The sequence below is a fragment of the Natator depressus genome, chromosome 3 (genome assembly GCF_965152275.1).
Source record: "Natator depressus isolate rNatDep1 chromosome 3, rNatDep2.hap1, whole genome shotgun sequence".
In the NCBI taxonomy this organism is placed as follows: Eukaryota; Metazoa; Chordata; order Testudines; family Cheloniidae; genus Natator; species Natator depressus.
In genome coordinates this window covers 171,296,549-171,322,257 of record NC_134236.1, presented here as the reverse complement: position 1 = coordinate 171,322,257, position 25,709 = coordinate 171,296,549, and positions in this window count along the sequence as shown.

Sequence of the window (25,709 nt, the reverse complement as noted above, 5' to 3'; positions counted from 1 at the left end):
GCTCTTGCAGAGAAGCACTGGAGCTGGACCATTCTGTCAGGACATCTTTTAAACTAAGTTTATTGATTATTATTTCACACTGATCTTTTTCAATTATCACTCACCATTTAAAAACCTACCTTTTGGTCCTCAGGCTTTGAGCACATTAGCCCAGATTTTCTGACGGCAGCCTCCATTTTTTGCTGGCACAGTTTGCGCTTGCAGAAAATGCATCCACATGTGTTGTCATGTAAGGGCCTGATCCAAAGTCCAGTGAAGTCAGGGAAGAGACCTAAATGGGCTTTGGACAGGCCCTAAATGGTACACACTGAATGTGAATGCTGGACTTGACTCTGCAAGGAGCTGAGCAATTTTGCCCTGATACAACCAAGTGCTTAACTCTTAGGGCAGGTCTACACGACAGCCAGGATCGACGCTCTGAGATCAATCCACAGGAGGTCGATTTAGCAGGTCTAGTAAAGACCCACCAAATTGACTGCAGATCGCTCTCCAGTCAACCCCTGTACTCTATGCTTGACAAGAAGAGTTAGGTAAGTCGACGGGAGATTTTCTCTCATTGACCCCCCGCAGCGTAGACCCCACAGTAACTCAACCTAAGGTACGTCGACTCTAGCTACGTTATTCACGTAGCTGGAGTTGCATAGCGTAGGTCGACTTACCGTGGTAGTGTAGACATAGCCTACGCATGAGATCACTCCTAATTTAGTCCCTGCTGTAGGGATTCCATTCCATTCAATTCAGTCAATGAGAGTTAAATGCCTAAATACCTTTGTGAATCCCACCTCATATGCTTAAGTGTTTTAATGCCTGGGGGCAGCAGGTTCAGCACCTTTCAGGATCAAGCCCATCCCAAACAGTTTAAATGTTAAGACTTGCACCTGCAATTAATTGTGGGCATACAAAAAATGCAAGTGCAAGTATTATGAGCGCAAAGTGCATCTGTGAACTAAAGAAGGCTGGGAAGAAACACCTTTTAAAAATGAGTCTCAGCATATCATATACTTAAAGACATAATGCTTTTTGTCCCAAAGGGATACGCCATTACTGGGAATTAATTTAGCAGATCCCACATAAGATATAACACCATTTGTTTAAATCTTAAATGAAATCTTACTGTGCTACATTCGGAGAACTAGTATGCAGACACCGAGTGACAGGCATCTAAGACAGACCGTCAGAATTATACAAATATATTAAAATGTATATATATTCTGTATGTAAAATATATAACTGAAGCGACATGTTTTAGACAGTGTGATAAGCATTCTCTATAATAGACCTAGAAAAAAATTAGACTGATTGATAGACTCATCTATGCAGATTGGCCTGGAAGAGTTAGTATATACTGAATTGCCTTCTCTTTCCAGTTTGACTGAAAATGTAATAACGTTGTTTTACATACAGGCAGAAGATCTCTTGACCTTATACCAGATCTGAGTGAATTAATTTGATTAAGCGATTTTCGTCAACTGGATATCACTCTAGAAGACTAATTCATGGCAATTGCCCTTTGTACTGCGTACATTGTTCTATGCCTGTCCATCAAAAACACTTATGCTATATTAAAGCTGTGAAACCAACTATAATCAGTTTATCGGCACCTTATTTCCAATACAGCATATCTGCTAAAGATAAAGAAAAATGAAATAGATGTCTTTATCAATTGCTCTCTGTTGAGTCTCATATGTCATAACAGTTCCTGTTTTAACATTCAAGACTAGCAGAAGTGGAGAAAATATTGGATTTAGGGAAAAGAAGTAATGAAGAAAGATATTTTCTCTTAAATTTATAAAAAAAGGTATGGCTTTTCCAGTCACAAACTTTACTACTCTTTTTAGCCACACTTGCTTAAAGATCAGGTGCATGGAAGCATCTTGCCTACAGATGACTAAAATTTGTACTGTATTCTGAAAATCTGTTTACTAACGCTATAGTTTTCATAACCCTAAAATGATATTAAAGGCTGTCCTGAGGACTGCTGAGCTAATCAATTACTGCATGTGACTGTCTCTCAGAAACAGCTACACAAATAGATTGAGCTGTACAGATAACGAGTGTTGGGATTTTAGGTCACTGATAGCTCTAATCATTTTAGCACATACACTTTTAGTATCAGCTTTTCAAATAACTTTCTCCTCAACCAGCTTTATTAACAGTAATTTCAGCCATTCCTTAGGCTAACAACCTACACATTTTAAACATCTTATCTATGGAGTCAGGATTTAATACCAACAAATCTCTCTCCAAATCAATTATTTTATCCTGAAACTAGAGCAATTCTTTGTATAAAAAGTCACCAACTGCAAGATACAATGAAATCTTATACAGAATTCTTATTTGCCTTAAAAAAGTGTGCTGTATTAAGAAAAGTACCGATGTTCCATGAATTTGTATCTCTAAGATACAAAAACTCATGGCAGGTGCATGCTGAGTGGCCCTATACATGCATTCTTTTAACTTACACTATAGACTACTTATATCATATGTCTTTTGAGCAAAATGAAAATGATCTTTTGAGATTTCTAATCAGAAGGTAAAACGGAGGGCTTCATGTTAAGCAAACTATCTATTAAAGTAACTTCCACAGTCAAGTGGTTATTGATCGTAACTGTGAAAAACACTGGACTAAAAGGGAAACTTCAGGAAACTACTTTGGGCCTGATTATGCCACCCTTCCTCTCAGTGAGTTGTACCTCATTTCAAAAGTAATCCCATTCATTTCAGCGGGACTGCTCATGCAGGAAGATGCTACTCAATGTGAGTCAGTGTATCAGAAGCTACCTATATATACCATGTTGAGCATAGAGGTTTATTCTGTTTTCTAGAGTAAACAAACACTTAGTGACATGTATAAACTATACAGGATAGCATACCTAAGAATCTGAAGCTAATAATTGTCACTTACAGCAAGAGCACAGTGCATCTTAAAAGTGACCAGTAAACATCAAGGGCCTGATTATCCTGCAACTTGTCTAGTTACTATCACTCCTGCACAGCTGGTGTGAAATCAGAAGGGGAGCATTCCACTTTGCGCTGCTGCAAACAACTAAGCAAGGTGAAGGGCCACAGAGAATCAGGCCCTAGCTAATCAATCCTCAAAATGAGGGTGGCACGAACATAGTTAAGTGGAGTCTGAGTGTTTGTAAAACTTTCCCTGTATGCCCCTGAGCTTCTAATACCACCATGAGCACCACCATGCTTAAAGAGCAGGTGTTTAAAGTCTGTTGCTGGACTGAGGGTCTGAAACACCATCCTTAAATTCAAGAGGCTACAGATCTGTTAATTACGTTCCATTGAACTAAATGGAATATAATTGATGGGGACTATTTTAGGCATGATATACAAAGACTTGCACTCTGTTTACATTTGCTTGTACTTTACATAACCCTAAAGTGTACAATGCCCTTTCTCGGAGTAAATTACTCTGTATTTATCAAATTAGCCCACAAAGCCCACCAACAGCCGGGACTCAACTGGGGTGAAATCCTGGCCCAACCAAAACGAATGGCAAATTGAATGAGAATGAATAAAAATCAGTACGTCACTTTATCATGAAGTTTCTTCCCTTCACATCACGGGAACTTTCTTACTCCAATACTAAATTTTCTCAAGAGAGTTGTAAAATGTCCATCTGTAATGAAGAAAAAAAAAAAAGAGCTCTGTCCCGTATTTCATTCCACAGCAGGGGGCAGGTGGATAAAAGACCACAAGGGAAGAATGAGAGGTTTGGGAGATGCCCACACTGAACCAAGAGCTGGAAGCAAGAGCAGCACAAGTAGCACGCGCCTGGGGAAGCCAGGAACCCTTGCAAACATGGGTTGATCATGATTTATTTATGTTACATTTTGAGTTGTATATTCATCCTCCCCGTTCCAGACCGTGCTTTAGAAATGACAAGAATCCCTTTTGTACTTTCCTTCCAATAATTTCTAGACATACATTTTTCCTAGTGACATACAGATCTGAATGGACTTCTCTTTATCAGTATTCCCAGGAAAGATGACTCCATTTACTTAGACTGCTCCCAAGAATAAATGACTGGCCATGCTTTTGTTTTGCAGTTAGTTTAACGTTATTATTATTATTATTATTTCTGCATCTCCCTAAGTATAGTTATTTCTGTTTGACAGCTAAGGGTATATCTACACTGCAGCTGGGAGCATGCATGCTAAGAATAGCAGGGTGGTGGCACAGACGAACTACCCTAGTATTTACCAGCGGTTGGGCAGGCTTGTACTCCGACAGCTAGTCCATGCTGCCACCCATGCCATGACATCCACCCTGCTATTTTTAGTGCTCTAGCTCAACCAGAGTTAGCATTTGTCCCTCTACCTGGGCTTCAAGGCCACGCTCCCAGCTGCAGTGCAGATATACCCTTGGTGACTTGCCCAAGGTCACTCAAGAAGTCTGTGGAGGTGGGACTGGAACTCGGAACCTTTGACACCACGGTGTGTCTTGCTCATAAGACCATTGTTACTCCTCCAGATCTCTTGGCTTCGTAAGAGGGGTTGGGAAGAGTAAGTCCCTTGTGCTGATTAATGGATTTTGTGGATTTTTAGAGAGAAATAATACATATTTCACAGCACTGTACCCATCTTGTTGTAACTGAGTTTGAGCGAGGTCTAAATATTCTGAACACATCTTAAATTCTCCCTCGTGTACGGTTATGGGTTCAGGGTAACTGCTGCCCTTCATTTAAGATAGTTGTCAGAAACAACTAAGCTCGTTTATGGAACCAGACAGCTGAAATAGCAGCCTCCACCCCAATTATAGGCACGTCACTGCCCCCCAAAAAGGCACATAAGGCAAAGGGGTTTCACTGGCTATTGTTTTGGGAAAGTTTGTGTGTCAAAGAGAGGCAAAAAAGGTCCAGAGAAGCTGTGAGAGCAGGTCACAAGGGAGCACCAAACATCCTTAACAAGCACTGGGAGCATGGCCCTGGGAAAACCCAGAGAGCGCGAGCTTCTGGGGCTGAGTGCTGGCAGCCAGGGGCTTGGAGCTCTGAGCAAGGAAACAATAACCTGTCGTTTGATTCCTGCTGTGTTCAGGGAAACAGGACTTTGTACATTCTTTGTAAATAAACAGGATTGTATCAAAGAATCACCTGACTCCATCAGCAATTCTTAACAGAAACAATCTGAAACGCCCCAAATTTGACTAACTGCTCAGGTCAAAATGTGGTAACCATATGAACTAACGCAAAGAAATAACGAGAGGGTATTGCAGATTTATGTTGACTGTTGCTGACACAACCTACACTTTAATTTCCAGGGCTGAACAGTATGTTCTATGTCCAGTTTGTTCCCATATCACAGTTTTTTGGGGAAAAAAAATTCTTGTTTGATTTGGCAGCTGTCTCTCTAGATCAACTTTTTAACGTGCACTGTTCTTCATAGTGTAACTTTGGATAAAATGACAAAATGAAGGAAAATCAGAACATACTGTTTTTTCTCAGAGGAGGGCACCAGCCACTATATAATTTCTTTATGCTCATCTGGTCTTTAGTAAAAGACAGAAAATCTTTTTCAAATACTTGGTGTAACTGGATCTATGTGCATTGGGATTACTCAGTATTGTCTATCCTCTACTGCACAGCTGGGAGTGTTGATTTTAACTTGAAAATAATAAAGCAAAAAACCCTGCAGTTCCTAATCATAAAATCCATTCTAAGATGATTAGTTCTTTTCTCTTATAAATCACACAGCTCTCTCCTTTGGTCACTTTTTCTTCCTCCCTTTTCTGTCTGTTTCAGGCCAAGCCCTATACAATTCTGAGCAGAGTGATACAATCCTATTACTGTATTCTATGGGCCCAGGCCTGAATTTCAAGACCTCTTAAAGAGCAAAGTGCCTGAATGGCAAATTTGCGAACAGATTGTCAGCTGCTATAAATTGCCATAGCTCCATTGAAGTGGAACTGGTGCAACTCAGCATATTTGCATTGAAGTCAATAGAGCTATGCTATTTTATACCAGATGAGAATAGCGTCCTTAGTGTCCATGTGGAAGATGGATGCATAGAGATTTTCAAAGTGTATCCAAGAGTGTATACAAAAGAGAAATTAAAACATGTTTTTTCATTTGAAATTTTCCAGGAATTTTTTCTGGTTTTTCAATGACAATATTCATTTTGTTTTTTGCTTTTCTGGGGGCAATGAGGGGATGACACATTTCTCTCTCTCTCTCATTGTATCCTTTTTCAGTGGAAAAAGAAGTAAAAATATGAGGGAAAGAGTGTTTTCCCCACATCAGACTGAAACTCAATTTTTGAAAATGTTTGGAACTTTTCATTTTGAAAGTATTCATTGATTTTTTTCACAAAAAAAAAAAAAAAACCTCCCCATTTTGATGGGAAAGGCATTTTCACCAGAAAAAAGTTTCAGCAAAAATTTTTTTGATCCACTCTAAAATTTGCCACTGATTATTTATCAGTCTAAAAAATTATTTTCATTGATTTCATTCATTCATTACATTTGTGCAAGACTCTTCAGACATTAAAACATAAATATAAAAGGCAGACGTGCATATATTGAAATGCAAGCGTAAGCAGGGTCTGAATGAGCTCTCCCATGACATCTAGTGATACACTGGGGACAAAAGAATTCAGGAGCTGACCGTGTTTGCATACATATGCCTACTCTGTCTCGGTGCACAGCATGATGGAGCTGCTTTGCCAAAATGATCAATTCTGGCTGGCTTGGGTTACGAATCACTCTGGTATTCGAATGCAGGGGTAATGAAATGTTGTTATCCTTAGTGTATGAGTAAGGGCAGCAGAGCTGTGCTTAGCCTGCCCTGATTGGGGGGGAAGGGTCCCCCTAAAATGACCTTCACTTGCTAAGCAGGCGGTAGGGCTGCCAAATCTCAGTGAAGATGAGTGAGTGAAGACAGGTATTCCTATGGTGAGGGTGTGGACTCTGCCCAAAGAGCCCTAGAAACCATTTTACCTGCTCCTGTCTAGCAGTTAATGACAGAGCTGATTAGTCTCAGCTGAAGGCCCTTGTTTCTGGTTAGTGATTCCTAGAGCTGACATCACTACTGACCAGGTCTAGAAGATCAACCTTAGAACTTGTGTGGGAATAGTGAAAGACAACACAGAGACTATGCCAACTGTGAGGTTCCCTACTTCCTGCTGAAAGCATTAAGAGCTGGGTTACATGGTGGAACTTCAGAATGTGATGTTGTGGGAGCTGCAAGCAGTGGTGGCTAGTGGCAGCAGAGAGATGGTGGCCAGTGGTAGTAGCAGAGAAATAGCTGCAGCTGTGAGCCAGCTGCACCTATGGAGGGTCTGGGGATGGGCGGGTGTGGGGGCCCGCCCATTACTAATGGCCCTCCCCTGCCGTGTAAGGCGTTGTGGGGCCCTGGATCCAGACATCAACTAATTATGGGAGATGACAAAGGAAAAAACAGGGATGGGAGTGAAAGTCACAGGGATAAAATCAGGGATCCAGAGGGGGATACTGATCAGAGAACCCCAGACAGCACCCACTGCTCATCAAGGGCACCCAGTGGACACGACCCAGAGGAACTCTACTCTGCCTGGAGATGTGACCTGAGAAGAGATTGGAAATAGGCCCCACAGTTGTAGAGCACCCCCATCCCCACCATCCAGCTTCCTCCTCCTCCTGGTATGGTGGGTGGCCACCTTGGCCAGCACCAGGAGGTTGAAGAGCAGGTTTTGCAAATTTGTGGACCATGGACAGGGTGTGCGTAGCTCAAGAGGTGCGGGGAAAAGTGCAGCCAGAAATTAAGAACGTTTTGGAGGAGCCAGAAGAGGGGCTGCAAACAGTCTGGTGCACCCTCTATAAATGTGTTCCAGGGTCTCCCCGTTGCCGCAGAAAGGGCAGGTGTTGGGGAAGCCAGGTGGAGAGGCAGTAGCAGAGGCATTGCTTGATTCCTCCCAACACCATCCCAGTGGTGGGAGGTGAACTCCATGAATGCACCTCTGGGTCTTCACTAACCGAGGACTGCCAACTGTGAGCAGGGTGCAGTGGAGGGAGAGAGGAGTGATGTGTTAAAGAGACATTTGTTCATCAGACATTCACACCACAAAGTGTGAACCTGAGGCAAAGGACACTGCCCAATGTACTACACTGTAGGGTCAGGTTTGGTCACATGCTGTAGCTCACGAAAGCTTATGCTCAAATAAATTGGTTAGTCTCTAAGGTGCCACAAGCCCTCCTTTTCTTTTTGCGAATACAGACGAACACAGTTGCTACTCTGAAACCATACTTTTGAATGTTTTTCCAAGTTAATGCTTGGTTCCCTTTCCCATTTAATAAAAGTTCTCTTTTGTTATACACCAACTCAGTGCTTGCATGTGTGGCAGTGTTGCCTATTAGCAGAAGTGGATTAAGATTTATTGGGCCCCTGGGCACAAAGAACATTTGCCCTTCCCCACATAAAAAGGGGGAAGGCAAGGGTTTTAAACATGGGCATAGTTTGGGGGGCTTGGGGCCATGTTGTTCCCCCAAATTGCACGCCTCGAGCAGGCACGGAGCAGTGCTGGCAGGGGTCGCACTATAGGCACCAAGTTTAATATCAACCCCCCCCCAGCTCTGCTCCAGGCCCTGCCCCACTCCACCCCTTCCTCCAAGGTCCTACCCCCACCCTGCCTCTTCCCCTCATTCCGCCCCCTCCCCCGAGCGCGCCTGGCCCTCAACTCCTCCCTCCTCCCCCCCAGTGCCTCCTGCATGCTGCAGAAGAGCTGAGTGTGGCAGGCAGGAGGTGCTGGGGGGAGGGGGAGGTGCTGATTAGGGGGGGCTGCACCAGTTTTTTCTGTGGGTGCTCCAACCAAGGAGCACCCATGGAGTCAGTACCTATGGGTTGTGCTTCATGTCAGGGGAGCTGATAAGATGATTATCTCCCCTGCTGTGAAGCATATGCCCTGCCAGCGGCACCAGCCTCTTCCTGACAGGGGGGCTGAGGGGAACCTTAGCCCCCTCCTCACCATAAACCCCGGTCCCTCTCAGTAGCGCTGCCCCCTGCTCCTCCTCTTCCCCCTGAGGCCCTGCCCCTGACCAGGCCGGAAGCTGGATCCAGGCAGTGGTAAGAGCCACCCAGGGAGCCCAGGCCACTGTGGGGAGCCCTGGACCCTCCTTCTGTCCTGGGCAGCATGCCCCAGGGGGAGGGGACATAGGCCGGGGGATGCTCTTGGTCTTTCTCTTAAGCAAACATGAACTGAAATCATAATATGGAACAGATGGCCCAGAGAAAAGCTCATTCAAAATCCAAATAAAATTAAGAGTCAGAGGTGAATTTTGATAATATACTGATCTTCTCAAGAAACTGCAGCTAGGAAAGCTCAGATCTTAAATCATTTGATGCCCCAGTGTTTCCTGACATCAACAAGATTTCCCTGCAAACTGTGCAAGGAGCTGAGTTGTGAGCTGGACTATTTCCTATGTAGCACAACATACCTAAATACATGTTGGTAGAATCATGAGAGAAAAGATTTACAGGGAGAAGGACAAAACCATAGTTCCAACATCTACCAAGCTTCTTGAGTCAAAGACATGAACCTTGAAGAAGCTGCAAAAGAGCTATATTACAGGAAACTAGAGTAGCAGAAATAATACAGGAATGCTCATCAGTTACTACTGTTGCAAGTGGAAGAGTACATTAGATTTCAAACAGAAAATGACTGGGTGGCCTATCAAAACAGCATCACAGGGTCCCAGAGCTTGGGCTACAGCCCAAGACTGAATGTGTACGCAACAATTGTCTAGCCTTGGAGCCCAAGCCCGACAAGCCCAAGTCATCTGACCCAGGCCAGCCAGGGGCTTTTGATGTGGACATACCCATTGTGATTAGAAAATTAGTGAGGTTTACAAGGTAGTTATTATCAAATGTCCACTACTCTGATCTCCATCCTAGATATTTCTATGTGTGCTTCACTCATTGGCTAGATTCATTTGGGGTTATTTTCAGCTGATATCAGCATTTTATTTGCATCTGATCTGTATTTAACAAGATTCAGTGGAGAAGGGTTTAATTACCTGTCACACTCATTTATGTCATGTAGCTAGAAATTACTATCATTCCTGTTTGACATACTTTTATTACAGAGGGCAGATATCAGCTAGCTTCCCTGACCATCAGATGATCCTTTTAGTGAATTGGGTGGAACATGTAACAGGGATGAAATCCTGGCCCCATTTAAATAAATGGCAAATCTCCCATTGACTTTAGTAAGGCCAAGAATTCGTCCCAGGGCTAGATCTATAGGCACAGAACAATATCTGAACCAGGGGACCTCATTACTGAGCAGGGATTCATCTGAAGAGGGAGAGATTGCTGAACAACAGAATTATATTAAAAATAAACTGAACTTGATGTCCAGAAAACAATGACGAGAAGGGTGATTTTGAATAGGATTAGCTGTAGACCAGAACAAAAATAATGGTGATGAAAACAACCACCCGTCTATACTTCACTTTCTCAATACCAGGACTTTACTGTCCTCCCCATTTAACAGTCATCCAGGATATATAAACCATTAAGATTAACAGGAAGGGTTTTAAAAGAAACAACCTATTTATGTTCCTGTGTTTCAGATCCCACGTCACTAAAGGGCTAATCCTGCCTTCTGCTTCTTGGAGATAGATGGCCCCACATGCATAGAAGTGCTGCAGTTCTGGCTGCATGGAAGGAGTAGGATTGGGGGAATCCAGATAGAGAACGTGAGAGCCTTGTGCTCCAGAGATCTCTAGGGGCTCCTTATCCATTGCTGAGCTTTGCGGTTTGGGAGTGGCGTAGGGATAGACTGAGGGAGGAGCAGATTCAATTGTACACAGATCCTCTGACCATAGCTCCCCCGGATCAGAACACCAGAGCAGCAGTACATCCCACATGTGTAGGGTTCAGACAATTCCTTCCTTCCCCAGCTCCTGACACGGCCCCTTGGGTCAGGCCTGGAATGAGGGTATATGCATTGGTGTAGAGAAGAGGCCTCACAGAATCTATGTGTAAACTGAAAGTTGATGAATGTATTTTAAAACCAATAAACTCCATTTTCTTCTCCCTTTCTCCAGTCAGCACTAAGTTAGATGGGGAAGCTACCCAAAGTTGGAGAGCAGGAAGTGGGGACAGGGGACGGTGCTGTTAATGCAACTTTGTTTGATTGCATTCATTTTCTGGAATATCATTTCAGTTCCACATATGTTTACAAAAACAGTACTACAAAAGCTTTTTCTAGTCTGTCTCTAATTTTTTTTTTTAAACAGTATGGCACCTTTAAGGTTTAGATTGTGACTGATTGTCTTTTAAAATCTGCAGCCTCATTGAGCATGTTCAGCTTAGTAAAACTGGAGCCAAAACATTTATAAAATTCACAACGTGCCCTGCAATCAACCTAGCTTCAGTGCCCAATTATATTGCACCTGCACAGAATAGCCATACTTCACACATGCTTTATATTTAATAGCTATATATTTAGTAATAGTTTACCTAACAGTAATACTGGCACTAGTATGTGATCCAGCTTCAGTGTTACGATGAAGAAGTTTCCAAAATCATGCTTAAAGGATTTTTCCTAAGTACATTTTACACTTACATCATGATTCTCTTGTTTGGCATATTTGAGTATGTAATTCTGTCAAACAGGCTAACCAAAATGCTTCTGCTGCATTAATGTAGAGCATATATTGCCTGCCTCCTGATGACAGTAGGGCTATATTGTGAAATGATTTTGTTAATGGTTATAGCACATTATGGTGACCAGGTTTTCTGTTTTGACATGTAAATATATAGACAAGGGTATAATGTGTACTATGATTTTTTTCTCAGAACATGTTCAAATGGCCATGCTTATTACCAGAATGTTAAAGAAATCTTCCAAGATAGTAGAGAATATCCTTAGGAACCTGCATGTTTTACATTTCAGGACTGAGGACTTAGGCTAAAAAAAATTATTAATAATAATAAAAAGTCACAATTCCTGCTATTGCTACAGTTATACACATTTCGAAAATTCTTCATATATTTTATTCAAACTGACTAACGCTTGTGCTTCATTTAAACTGATGGGGTCTGAAGTTTGCCAGTGGCTTAGAATCTGAGAGTAGCTGCTACTCTGACCGTTGAAGTCAAGGCAAAAACTTTAGCAACCTGCCACAATTTTGTGGACTTTCCTTCCTTGTGCAGATGGCATCTCCTAGCAAGCTCAACTTTAGAACAACTCTGACTCGTTTATTTATTTATGGTTATATTTTGTTCACAGATTATTTCCTGCATTCATCTGTTCTGTGGTGACATCAGCCAGCAATAAAACCAATGAGAGAGAGAGAGGAGCAACTTTACCTCCATCTCTCCTTTCTCCATTTCCAGGGGCTAAATATTCACTCAATAAGATCAATGGGCATGTCTCTTATATAGGGCTGTCAATTAATTGCAGTTAACTCAATTAATTTTTTTAAATCGCAATTAATTTTTGAGTTAATCGCAATTAATTGCACTGTTAAACAATAGAATACCAATTGAAATTAATGTTTTTCTACTTTTCAAATGCACTGATTTCGATTACAACACAGAATATAAAGTGTACAGTGCTCACTTTATTATAAATATTTGCACTGTAAAAGAGATAAAAGAAATAGTATTTTTCAATTCACCTCATACAAGTACTGTAGTGCAATCTCTCTATCATGAAAGTGCAAGTTACAAATGTAGATTTTTTTGTTACATAACTGCTCTCAAAACAATATAAAACTTTAGAGACTACAAGTCCACTCAGTCCTATTTCTTGTTTAGCCAGTCTCTAAAACAAACAAGCGTGTTTACGTTTACAGGAGATGCTGCTGCCTACTAACTTATTTTCAATGTCACCTGAAACTGAGAACAGATGTTCACATGGCACTTTCGTAGGTGCCGTTGCAAAGTATTTATGTGCCAGATATGCTAAACATTTGTATGCCCCTTTATGCTTCAGCCACCATTCCAGAGGACATGCTTCCATGCTGATGATACTCATTTAAAAAAAAATGCATTAATTAAATTTGTGACTGTACTCCTTGGGGGGAGGCCTGTATGTCTTTGGCTCTGTTTTACCCTCATTCTTCCATAAATGTCACGTTATAGCAGTCTCAGATGACGACCCAGCACATGTTTATTTTAAGAACACTTTCACAGAATATTTGACAAAACGCAAAGAAGGTACCAATGTGAGATTTCTAAAAATAGGTACAGCATTCAACCCAAGGTGTAAGAATCAGAAGTGCCTTCCAGAATCTGAGAGGGACGAGGTGTGGCACATGCTTTCAGAAGTCTTAAGAGAGCAACACTCAGATGCAGAAACTACAGAATCCGAACCACCAAAAAAGAAAACCAACCTTCTGCTGGTGGCATCTGACTCAGATAATGAAAATGGACATGCCTTGGATCATTATCGAGCAGAACCCATCATCAGCATGGAGGCATGTCCTATGGAATGGTGGTTGAAGATGAAGGAACATATGAATCTTTAGCGCATCTGGCACATAAATATCTTGTGACGCTGGCTACAACAGTGCTATGTGAATGGATGTTCTCACTTTCAGGTGACATTGTAAACAACAAGTGGACACCATTATCTCCTCCAAATTATAACCAAGTTTGTTTGTCTGAGTGATTGACTGAAATAGGACTGAGTGGACTTGTAGACTGTAAAGTTCTACATTGTTTTATTTTTGAATGCAGTTATTTTTTGTATATAATTCTAGATTTGTAAGTTCAACTTTCATTATAGAGATTTCACCTAATACAAGTACTGTAGTGCATTGAAAAATACTATTTGGTTTTTTACATTGCAAATATTTGTAATAAAAATATAAAGTGAGCACTATACACTTTGTATTCTGTTGTAATTGAAATCAATATATTTGAAAATGTAGAAAATATCCACAAATATTTAAATAAATTGTATTCCATTATTAACACCACAATTAATCATGCAATTAATCGAGATTGATCTTTTTAATCGCTTGACAGCCCTATTCTTAGATATTTATGAATCCTGCCTATATCCCATTTGATTACTAATGAAATCTCACCTCCTTCGCGCCTGATTCTGAAGGCTTTCTGACACACTTATATAATTAGACCCTTTTGATTTGGTAGCATATGGCTGTTGGCATTTCTGAATGAGGAGAGGACCAAAGCATCTGGAGGGTTTTGATTAAAAAAAAATCTGTGATATACATATTGATTGTAAAATATCCAAAATAGTTCCCTTAAAAAAAATCCTCATTTAGCCTAAACACTGTTACGGAAAAAGAGATTAATGGGCAAAGCTTAGAAGTTCAGATGCTGTTTTTAGTTCAAACAATATAGTTCAAACTTTCGAGATCTTTCCTCTACTTTCCATCCAGTAGCCTTTTAACTCAGCCAGATCCTTCTCCTTTTATTCTGTAGCCACCTATATGGAACTTGGAGGGAGAGAACTTAGGTTGCAGAAGGGAAAAGTGTGAAAGAGAACTAGAAAATATTCAGAAAATCTGCTTGTTGGGGCTCTTGTAACCGTGCAGTGTAACACAGGTATTTGTTACTGTGATATGACTGATTCAATGAAACGGAAATACCTTGTTTCCTAGTATTTATTAAGGAGCATTTACACATTTTGTAGAAACTTACTTTGTAGAAACCAGATTCCTGGTAGCTCCTCCATTTCTTTTCTATTGTCAATCCTTCATTTCAGCAATAGGCTAACACTGAAAATAATAAGATGGGTGAACTAGAGTGCCTCGTGTTAAAGGAGGATATTGATATAATAGGCATCACAGAAACCTGGTGGAGTGAGGACAAATCAAATCAAAGGGACACAATCAGTCCAGGGTACAAAATATATCAGAAGGACAGAACAGGTCATGCGGACAGAGGTGGGGGTGGCACTACATGTGAAAGAAAATGTAGAATCAAATGAAATAAAAATCTTAAATGAATCCACATGTTCCATAGAATCTCTATGGATAGTAATTCCATGCTCTAATAAGAATATAACAGTAATGATCTATTATCGAACACCTGACCAGGACAGGGATAGTGACAATGAAATGCTAAGGGAGATTAGAGAGGCTATCAAAATAAAGAATAATAATAGTGGGGGATTTCAATTATCCCCATATTGACTGGGTACATGTCACCTCAGGACGAAATGCAGAGACAAAATTTTTTGATACTTTAAATGACTGCTTCTCGGAGCAGCTGGTGCAGGAACCCACAAGGGGAAAGGCAACTCTCGATTTAGTCCTGAGTGGCACGCAGGATCTGGTCCAAGAGGAAACTATAACAAGACGGCTTGGAAATAGTGACCATAATATAATAACATTTAACATTCCTGTGGTGGGAAGAACACCTCAGCAGCCCAACACTGTGGAATTTAATTTCAGAAAGGGGAACTAAGCAAAAAATGAGGAGGTTAGTTAAACAGAAATTAAAAAGGTACAGTGACTAGAGTGAAATCCCTGCAAGCTGCATGGACACTTTTCAAAGACATCATAATAGAGGCCCAACTTAAATGTATACCCCAAATTAAAAAACCACAGTAAAAACTAAAAAAGAGCCACTGTGGCTTAACAACCATGTAAAAGAAGCAGTAAGAAATAAAAAGGCATCTTTTAAAAAGTGGAAGTGAAATCCTAGTGAGGTAAATAGAAAGGAGCATAAACACTGCCAAATTAAATGTAAACATGTAATAAGAAAAGCCCAAAAGGAGTTTGAAGCACAGCTAGACAAAAACTCAGAAGGTAATAACAAAATGTTTTTAAAATACATCAGAAGCAGGAAGCCTGCTAAACAACCAATGGGGCCCCTGGATGATCAAGATACAAAAGGAGCACTTAAAGATGATAAAGTCATTGAAGAGAAACTAAATGAATTCTTTGCTTCAGTCTTCACGGCTGAGGATGTTAGGGAGATTCCCAAACCTCAGCTGTCTTTTGTAGGTGACAAATCTGAGGAATTGTCACAGATTGAAGTGTCACTAGAGGAGGTTTTGGAATTAATTGAGAAACTTAACAGTGACAAGTCACCGGGACCAGATGGCATTCACCCAAGAGTTCTGAAAGAACTCAAATGTGAAATTGTGGAATTAACTATGGTTTGTAACCTGTCCTTTAAATCAGCTTCTGTACCTAATGACTGGAAGATAGCTAATGTAACGCCAGTATTTAAGAAGGGCTCTAGAGGTGACCCTGGCAATTACAGACCGGTAAGTCTAACATCAGTACTGGGCAAATTAGTTGAAACAATAGTAAAGAATAAAATTGTCAGACACATAGAACATAAATTGTTGGACAAAAGTCAAGATGGTTTCTGTAAAGGGAAATCATGTCTTACTAATCTATTAGAGTTCTTTGAAGGGGTCAAATGAACATGTAGACAAGGAGGCTCCAGTGGACATAGTGTACTTAGATTTCCAGAAAGCCTTTGACAAGGTCCCTCACCAAAGGCTCTTGCGTAAATTAAGTTGTCATGGGATAAAATGGAAGATCCTTTCATGGATTGAGAACTGGTAAAAAAAGACAGGGTACAAAGGGTAGGAATAAATGGTAAATTTTCAGAATGGAGAGGGATAACTAGCGGTGTTCCCCAAGGGTCAGTCCTAGGACCAATCCTATTCAACTTATTCATAAATGATCTGGAGAAAGGGCTAAATAGTGAGGTGGCAAAGTTCGCAGATGATATGAAACTGCTCAAGATAGTTAAGACCAAAGCAGACTGTGAAGAACTTCAAAAAGATCTCACAAAACTAAGTGATTGGGCAACAAAATGGCAAATGAAATTTAATGTGGATAAATGTAGAGTAAAGTAATGCACATTGGAAAAAATAACCCCAACTATACATACAATATGATGGGGGCTAATTTAGCTGCAACTAATCAGGAGAAAGATCTTGGAGTCATCGTGGATAGTTCTCTGAAGACGTCCACGCAGTGTGCAGCGGCAGTCAGAAAAAGCAAAAGGGATGTTAGGAATCATTAAAAAAGGGGTAGAGAACAAGACGGAGAATGTCTTATTGCCCTTATATAAATCCATGGTATGCCCACATCTTGAATACTGTGTACAGATGTGGTTCCCTCATCTCAAAAAAAGATATACTGGCATTAGCAAAGGTTCAGAAAAGGACAACTCAAATGATTAGGGCTTTGGAACGGGTCCCATATGAGGAGAGATTAAAGAGGCTAGAACTTTTCAGCTTGGAAAAGAAGAGACTAAGGGGGGATATGATAGAGGTATATAGAATCATGAGTGGTGTGGAGAAAGTGAATAATATAAGAACTAGGGGCCACCAAATGAAATTAATGGGCAGCAGGTTTAAAACAAATAGAAGGAAGTTCTTCTTCACTCTGCGCACAGTCAACCTGTGGAACTCCTTGCCTGAGGAGGTTGTGAAGGCTAGGACTATAACAGGGTTTAAAAGGGACTATAACATGGATAAATTCATGGAGGCTAAGTCCATTAATGGCTATTAGCCAGGATGGGTAAGTAAAGGTGTCCCTAGCCTCTGTTTGTCAGAGGATGGAGATGGATGGCAGGAGAGAGATCACTTGATCATTACCTGTTCTGTTCATTTCCTCTGGGGCATCTGGCATTGGCCGCTGTCGGTGGACAGGATTCTGGGCTGGGTGGACCTTTGGTCTGACCCAGTATGGCCATTCTTATGTTTTTATGTAAAAGCAGAGAACATACCCATTGTTTAACCATATAATGTGGAGACAGGGAAGGGAAAGTATTGCATTTACTGTTTTGATTGGATAAATAGGATTTCCTCCATTATAACTGCATTGGTTTTCACAGAAAACATATGGATGAGGTTAGGAACATGATGGATTACCAATACCTGTAGGGCTTTAAATTTTCCTTTTTCCAATTCAGACTTTTCTCAGAACTTGACTTATTACTATAAACAAGGTGTTTTAAGTTCGTTCTATCCATTTGGGTTGTAGCTTGTGCTTACCTTCCTCTGCCCACTCCCTCTCTCTTAACAGTTGTTTTTTTATTCCTGACATGTCCAAGTAATACCCTTTTCTTCTTATACTGTAAGTGCTTGGCTTTGCAAGGCTCTGAGCGTTCTGAACTCCTACAGGTTTTAGTTAGAGCTGAACATTCCCAGCACCTGCCAGGATTGGAACTTTAGGTCTTTTGGGGGTGCTCTTAACTCCCAGAAATATTCTTTAATTTCATCCCTTTTATCCTTCTTCCTTGTAACCTCAGCTTCCATTAAAGATCTGTTTTATATCCATGAAATGGGCTATCTGATCACTGGCCATATCACTGATCTAGGACTCAATCCTGCAAGATGCTGAGGATCTTGTGTCAAGGCTGAGGACGCTCAGTGGGAGTTGAGGATACTCAGTACCACCTAGGAAGTGGACAGTACCTCACAGGATTGGTCCTCTAATAGAAACACTGACCCCAGCAACAAATGGAAAAATAAAGCAGTACAAACTCAGTCTTAAGACATTTCCAGAGCCATCTGCATATGAAGCTGTTTGAACCCTTATTCGACAATGACGGTATACATGGAGATAGGAAGACACAGAGGAGACCTTCAGAGACACAGAGATGAAGTGGCCTCCAATTACGAAGTAGGGACAAAGAATTCCCTCCACTGCAGGAATCACCAAGTGAAATTTTATGGCCTGTGTTGTACAAGAGAGCAGGCTAGATGATCAGAATTGACCCTTAAAAATCTATCACTATCATTATGACAAAGCAGAACACAAATAAAAATGAGAAAAAAGGATTTCCTTGGCTATTGTTTAAGACAATTAACATGGATGAAACCAAATAACTTATGATGGAGGATGTATAGGATTGTAAGTCATAGTTTTCATAGAAAAAAAGTGTTGAAATGCAGAAATTATAAACAGATTTCTCCAGTGACACAGAAAACCATGCATATGGCAAATCAACATCTTTGTCTGCAGATACACAAGCAACAACAAGATAATTTCAATAGCTTTAATTGAATTTCACCCACAAGAGCCTGTCCTCCTGATACATGGCTTATAATGGTCACGTTCAGACAAAACTACTTCTGAAAGGCATCAACGCCCTGGTACAAGCCTATCAAATTGATAGCTTTAACTGCACTGGAGTTCAAAATATAGTCTTTAGTGCTGACAGGGTGTGTTTCCAGTAAGCAATGTAAATACTGAAAAATCTTTGGAACAATGTGTTCTCAGTATTTGTGGGAAGCAAATGATTATTTTGGGCAAGACTGATGCACAGTGTTGAAAATCCCTAAGCAGAGATTTGCAACTTGGCTTTTTCAGAGGCTTTTGCCATCATGATATTGACTTTTCATAAACATTTAAGGAGATTTATTTGGTTTTCATCTGTTCAATTTCAGGTCAGCTCTCACAGGTTTGTTTTCAAAGAGTTACTCATCTTTGGCAAGGGTCTATCTGAAAGAATGCAGTTAAAGTGGCTTTTCTAATCCTAATTTGCAAGAGTTTACATGAACAACTCCGGTAGCATTAGTAGAAGTTCCATTATAACCAGAACATATTTTCCCAAAATCATAGCTATCTACATTTGCCAGCTAATATTTTATATGCTAACACATTTCTCCTTGTATAGATTATCAAAAGCTTCAGGATATTAAGAATATTTGATCTCATATTAGTATGTTGCACATTTGTATCATTTCCCTTACCATCAGTTACCTCATGGGAAATATACCCCCTTTTCTCTTGTAGTACACTTATTGCCATAATTTTTGCATGAGTAATTAATTTCCTAACCCAGAACAAGCCAAGTTTCAAAAGGGTTTGTTTTTTTCCCTCAGTGTGGCTGATGGATGCTTCATGATTCTGAGCAGTCTTTTTTCATGACATGGCTACCTTCTGGACATTTCCTTCCTTTTACTGATGGGGAGAAAAGATGGTTAAGCATTTTTAAAACAATGAAGTCCAGCACAATACCAGCCATGGAAGCCTGTGTTGGTATTTGGTCAATATGCCAGCACACGCATAACCTTGTCTGTATTAACCTAAATTCATGCATCTTCAAATGACTATGAAAGCGGATGCAGTAAAAACAACAACATTATTCTCTGGTTAAAATCAGGGGTATTAATTTTTACTGAAACAAGGGATTTGTCAGACTTTATCTTTCCATTGTGGAAAAACCTTTTCATTCCTTTGATATATGAATTCCTAATCTGAGTTTTATAGAGATCACTTAACTGTTCCTCATAATTATCTCGACCTCCTGTCTTGTGTGGCTGATTTCAGTGTGTCCGCTTTCAGGGGACATGAGACTAATGGTTATAACAGGAGCTTCTTGGGGGACCATCATGTCTCCATTTCATCTGTCAGTTTCAAGAAAGAGTTCAGTAAATCCTGGCAATTTTAAACCCAGGATGAAATACTACCCTGAGAAAAATAAATACAAGTTGCACTCCATTTTATAGATGCTCATTTTTTCTACAGGGAATGCTGATCAACTTTCCTACAGAGGAAAGTCTTAAACAAATGTATATCATGTCAGACCTTGCCAAAGATCAATATATACATACATATGAGAATACAACATGAGTCTCGTAGGTATTTTTCAGAGTATTTAAATTCCTTAAATACTTTTTAAATAATAGTCTATAAAATCTTATAGGTAATCTTTTACCTCAATAATTTCTGTAATAGCATATGGGACTGGGCAGATGGTGGATATTCTGAATCCTTCTGCCCTGGGTTTCTGTTTGCTTGTTTTTTACTTCAAGTCTTAGCCCTGGTTCAGGAAAGCATCATGCATATGCCTAGATTCATCCCGATTCAGGACATCATTTAAGTGTATGCTTAACTTCAAGCAGATAATTAAATAAAGGTTTGAGAACTGATAGGTAGGGGCAGGAAATCCAAAGAAATAATCTACTAATAGACCCATTTTAAACAATTTAAAAACTAAGCATTAGCGCTGACTTTCTAGTGAGATGGTGATGCTGGGTAATAATTTCAAAGGATCCTGAGGGAGTTGGGTGCACAGTTCACCTTGGAATTCAGTGGGAGTTGGGCACCTGACCCCTTTAAAAAAAACCCACCACCTCTACAAATAATGTCAATGCCTGGCCACTCATTTAAACATCACCCAGCTCTCAGCAGAAATCCTGATCAGTATGGATACAGGTTCCACTACACTCAGTTTATGAATATAACTGCAGTTAAACAAATTTCATATCACATCATCTAGATTAGAAACAAACAAAGCAAGCTCTTGGAGACTGATTACAGACCTAACTGCCTTCAGCATTGTAAGGTACTACAATAAGTAATAGTGCTTCCCGTGACATTCCCCAGGGTAGAATCTGGACTGTTGAACAGCTCTGTCCCCTCGATTCTCCAGCCTGTGGTGTCTTTTACATTGCTCTGCTGCGAGAGCAATCACTCCTGGTCTGTCCACACACAGCCTCCAGCATGTAAAATTACTCCCAGCTGTACTGTGTGAGTGCTATAGCTAGCCAGCCATAAATTACACTACAGGGTAACACCAACAAACTCCAAGTCCCAGATTTTCCTCTAGAAATGTGTCTTGTATTGCCCAGCCCCTCCTGAACAATACAAGCTCATATAAAGTCTATCATTTTATTAATAGAAAATGATATACACAAATCTTATCGCAAATGGAGTTTCCCAAACACTTCAATCCAAAAGCACTGATTTAAATCAAACAAGTTTATTAACTACAGAAAGATGTAATCACTTAAAATCTAAGTAATGAGGCATAAACGTCATAACTGGTTACAAGTAAATAAGTGGTAAAAGGCATCTAATACCTAACTTAATAAGCTAAGTGAATTCAAAGCAGAGTTTCTCTCACCACATGCTTGTAGCAGTCTTACTGGCTGAACTCCTTTCAGACAGGATCTCTCCCCACTCTGATGCTCTCTTAGTTCTTCAAGTGTTGTTGATGCTGTAAGTAAAGATGAAGGCAGAGATGTCTTGGGGTGTCTGTTCCCCATTTTTATATCTTTTCCTCCCCTTTGAGAATCATCTCTAGCTGAGGTTCAGGAGACAGAAAGTCTATAGGCTGGAAACCTCCAGCTATTTCTTTGCCAAGATGTAAAATTCTCGTTCACACCTTTTTTCTTGCCAAAGAATGGCTGCTTAACCAGGTGATAGTTTTATTTTGTTGACACCTGGCTGAGGCATCCGTTTGCCTTTTGTCTCTGAGGAACTGGTTTGTGCCTGCTTTTACAAACTTGGAGCATGTCTCACTACTGTCATACTGTACAATCTTATAATTTTACATTCAATGTTGCCACACATTTTACCAGGACAATAATGATATGCAAATTATGAGTTTTCAAATGATACCTCACAAGGTGTACTTTGTACAAAATCAATTATGATTTTGTAAAAAGGGTGAACATAATATTACAGACTGTCACACTGCCCCCCTTTCTATAGGTACAACAAGTTATAGGATTTTCTTGTGTTCCTAAAAGTGTGTGTGGGGCCCACTGGTGCCCAAACCGTGGTCGTGCCCCCTGCCGCCGCCCATTCCCCTGAGGCCCTGCCTGGCCCCTTCCTCGAAGTCCCCCCCTCCCACAGTCTCTTCCCCTGAGATCCTGTCCTAAGCTGCCTCTCCCCCCGCCCCGGCCAAGACCCTGCCTCCCGCTTGCTCCTCTCCTCCCCCTCCCCCCATCGCTCACCCTTACGGCCACTTTTAAAAGTGATGGGGCCATGGCCCCCTGGCCCCTGCTGTTCTGCTCCCCTGCTTCTTGACCCTTCCCCTGAAGCACCTAATGCTGGCCGTGGCTAGAGGCAGGATAGTGGACTAGATGGAACGCGAGTCTGATCCACTCAGGCCATTTCTATGTTCCTAATGCAGCTTTTCCCCAAGGAAACCCTAAAGATGCCATAGAAAGCAAGGGCAAAAAATATCATAGAACCTTCCCACATCTAATTAGGCAAAGGAAGACAGGAGTTAGAGGAGAAGCTTAAAAAAATATTCTAGCAACATTCCAGAAGAGAAGGGCAAAATCAAATCCACTTCTTGGACTTTTTCCTAACTTAATTAAGATTTTTGGAGATGCTCAGGTACTGCAGTGATGGGTGTCAGATAAGACCCTACACAAACAAATAGCTCTAATTTTTAGGATAGTGAACTCATTGGGTTTGTATTTCATATTTGTGTGGCCAGAAAGAGACATTTTTGGCACCTGGTTCTTCCCATGTCACATATGTATGTCTGGAATTGTTTCACTGTACAGTAGGGACTCATTAAGCTTTAAGGACTGTGGAATCCAGTGGTTGCAGACAGCTTCTTCCTTGAGAAGAATCACACTCTGAGAGCAGAAAAATGCTATTGTCTGGCTTCAACTCCATTCGTTCAGCTCCTGCACATATCCCAGCTGTCTTAATAATTATCGGTTGTGTGACTGCAAAGTCTACAGCCGAAAAGGAAGAACAGATCTGTTTTTCCTTTCTGTTAAAGGCTGAAACACTGAAAATGCTTCAGTCAACAGCCACATTGTCTCAAAACACAAGAAACACATCTACAATGCAGTAATTGGACAAGGTGACTCTGGGCTTAAAGAGGCTCACAATTGATTCTTCGGCCACAATGTTTGAATATCGTCAAATCTATCTGAAAACAACAGGTTTTTTGGCCCTGTGGCAACTTAAGTCCACATTTAAAAACCAAACAGGTTTCTAGTTGCTAGCAGAAATAAGTAGCAAACACTTAACCAAACGTACACCCATGGGTGTCCCCCCTCCAGTCCTACCTATATTCTATATCCATTTGATCATATACCCAAAGTTTTTTTTTTTTTAAGCAATCATATTTACTTCCTTCAATCTATGTAAAAAGAATGAATGTGTCCATTTCCTACTTGAACCAATATCTGTTTATTTAAACCTATAATACATAGGAATATTCTTGGACTAAATTTTCTGTTCTTAATAATTTGCTTTGATGTTGAGTATGATTAATTCAGTTCTCCCTAGTTTATTAACTTCTCCAAATACATCAACCAACCTTTCACTAACAGAAAGTGTACTCAGGAGATTTTTCAGGAAAAAGGTCAGCTAGACCAGAACTGTAATTATGTTTATTAAGAAACACTTTGGTTCAACAAAATATTTGGCTAGTTTAATCAAAATGCAAATCATACCTCTGCTGAGAAGGAGAGCACTTATCCTCTAGCTAAATGCTACTGAGCTACACAGATGTTGCAGCTTGCAGTTCATCTTGGAGGGTCACATTTTTAAAGTTCAGTCTAATAAATAATGGATTACTTTGTTATCCATAGTTACAAGAACATGTCATATTAGGGAAACATTACCTTCAACTCAAAGCCTATTATACTGCATATTGCATCCCACTCATTTTTCTAAACCAATACTTTCAAAGTGAGAAGCTATTTTTATAGGATAAACTCACCCTGCAAGATCTACTGGTATCTCTGCTCTTCCTGCTCACTGTTGAAGGAGTTTCCATGTAGCTCTTGAATAAATTGGTGCAGGCCTTGTGCAACTGGTCATCAGAGCTGATGGGATTAAACAGGATCACAACTGTGTAGTGTGGCTGATGCACTGGCAGGAGTGATGCCACCTGCTGCTCCTGGTGGGGCTGGGACTGTTCCAGCCCCTACCATGCAGCACACCGGGCATGGAACCAGGGGACATCTGGCCCTGCAGCACTTAGCACTACAAGCAGCAGAGGGAGGGGGCACATAGCAGGGAATACAGGCTTTGGTATGGCTAGTCCCACAAAGGCAGATACAGAGTTGTCTGCACATGCTCCGGAGCCTTGCAGCACATGGACTGCAGGCAGCAGAGGGAAGGCATAGAGCTGGAGACACAGGCTTCTCTGAGCCATTTCAGATCACATGCTTGCATTCCCTTCAGCTTTTGCTCTTGCTTCACCAGACCCAGCAACAAGTGGAGGAAGAAAGGGGGCTTCTCCAAGAGGTGATGGGTAACAGGGGGAAGAGTTTTGAGCCTGGGGATTGGCTTTCTGGGTTGGAGATTCTGTGAGGGAGAGAGTTCAGAGCTGAGGGGCTGGTTCTGAGCTCTGGAGAGGTTAAGTAGAAGAAGAGCACCCTAGGCTAAGGAAAGGGTGTGTGTGTTAGGGGTGGGTAAAGTCAGAGGAAGATGTTAGGATAGAGCTAGGTTGGAGAGGGAGAGGCCGAGGTTACGAAGGAACTGTAAAGAGGTTACAGAGGGATAATTGTTTTCTCCCACACTGCCCTTTTCTATAAAGTGTCCCAGTCTTTTACTTTGAAAACAGAATTAATCTGCAAGGTTGGGAGGAGAGGACTTTGTCCGCAATCCCACCTCTTATTTTAGGCACTAGCTGCCTGGGAAGCAGACAGTGGGCCAAGGTAGCGTACATGGGTTCTGTTATTATGCAGATCCAGTGACCCTTACACTGTTTACTTAACCCAGATTGGTTGTGACAACTATTCTAACTCATTTGCAGGGGGTGCTGCTGTGCTACATCCCCACAATGAGACCTTGGAAGAGGCATTGATTTTACTTTACTACCGACTTCCCAGATCTTTTTAACTAGTGGGAGTCCGTTCTTCTCTACTGTTATCTTGATAGCACACATAAAACATTCCTTTTGCACATCCAGTTCATGATACTTGATCTCAGAAGCCCGCATCACTAATGAGAAGAGCGTGTGATAGTTACAAGTGCATTAAAAGAGTATCAGATTACAGCAGATGGACACAGGCACATCAGAAACAAAAAGATTTGAGGTGGTTGTAACAGGGTCCTCT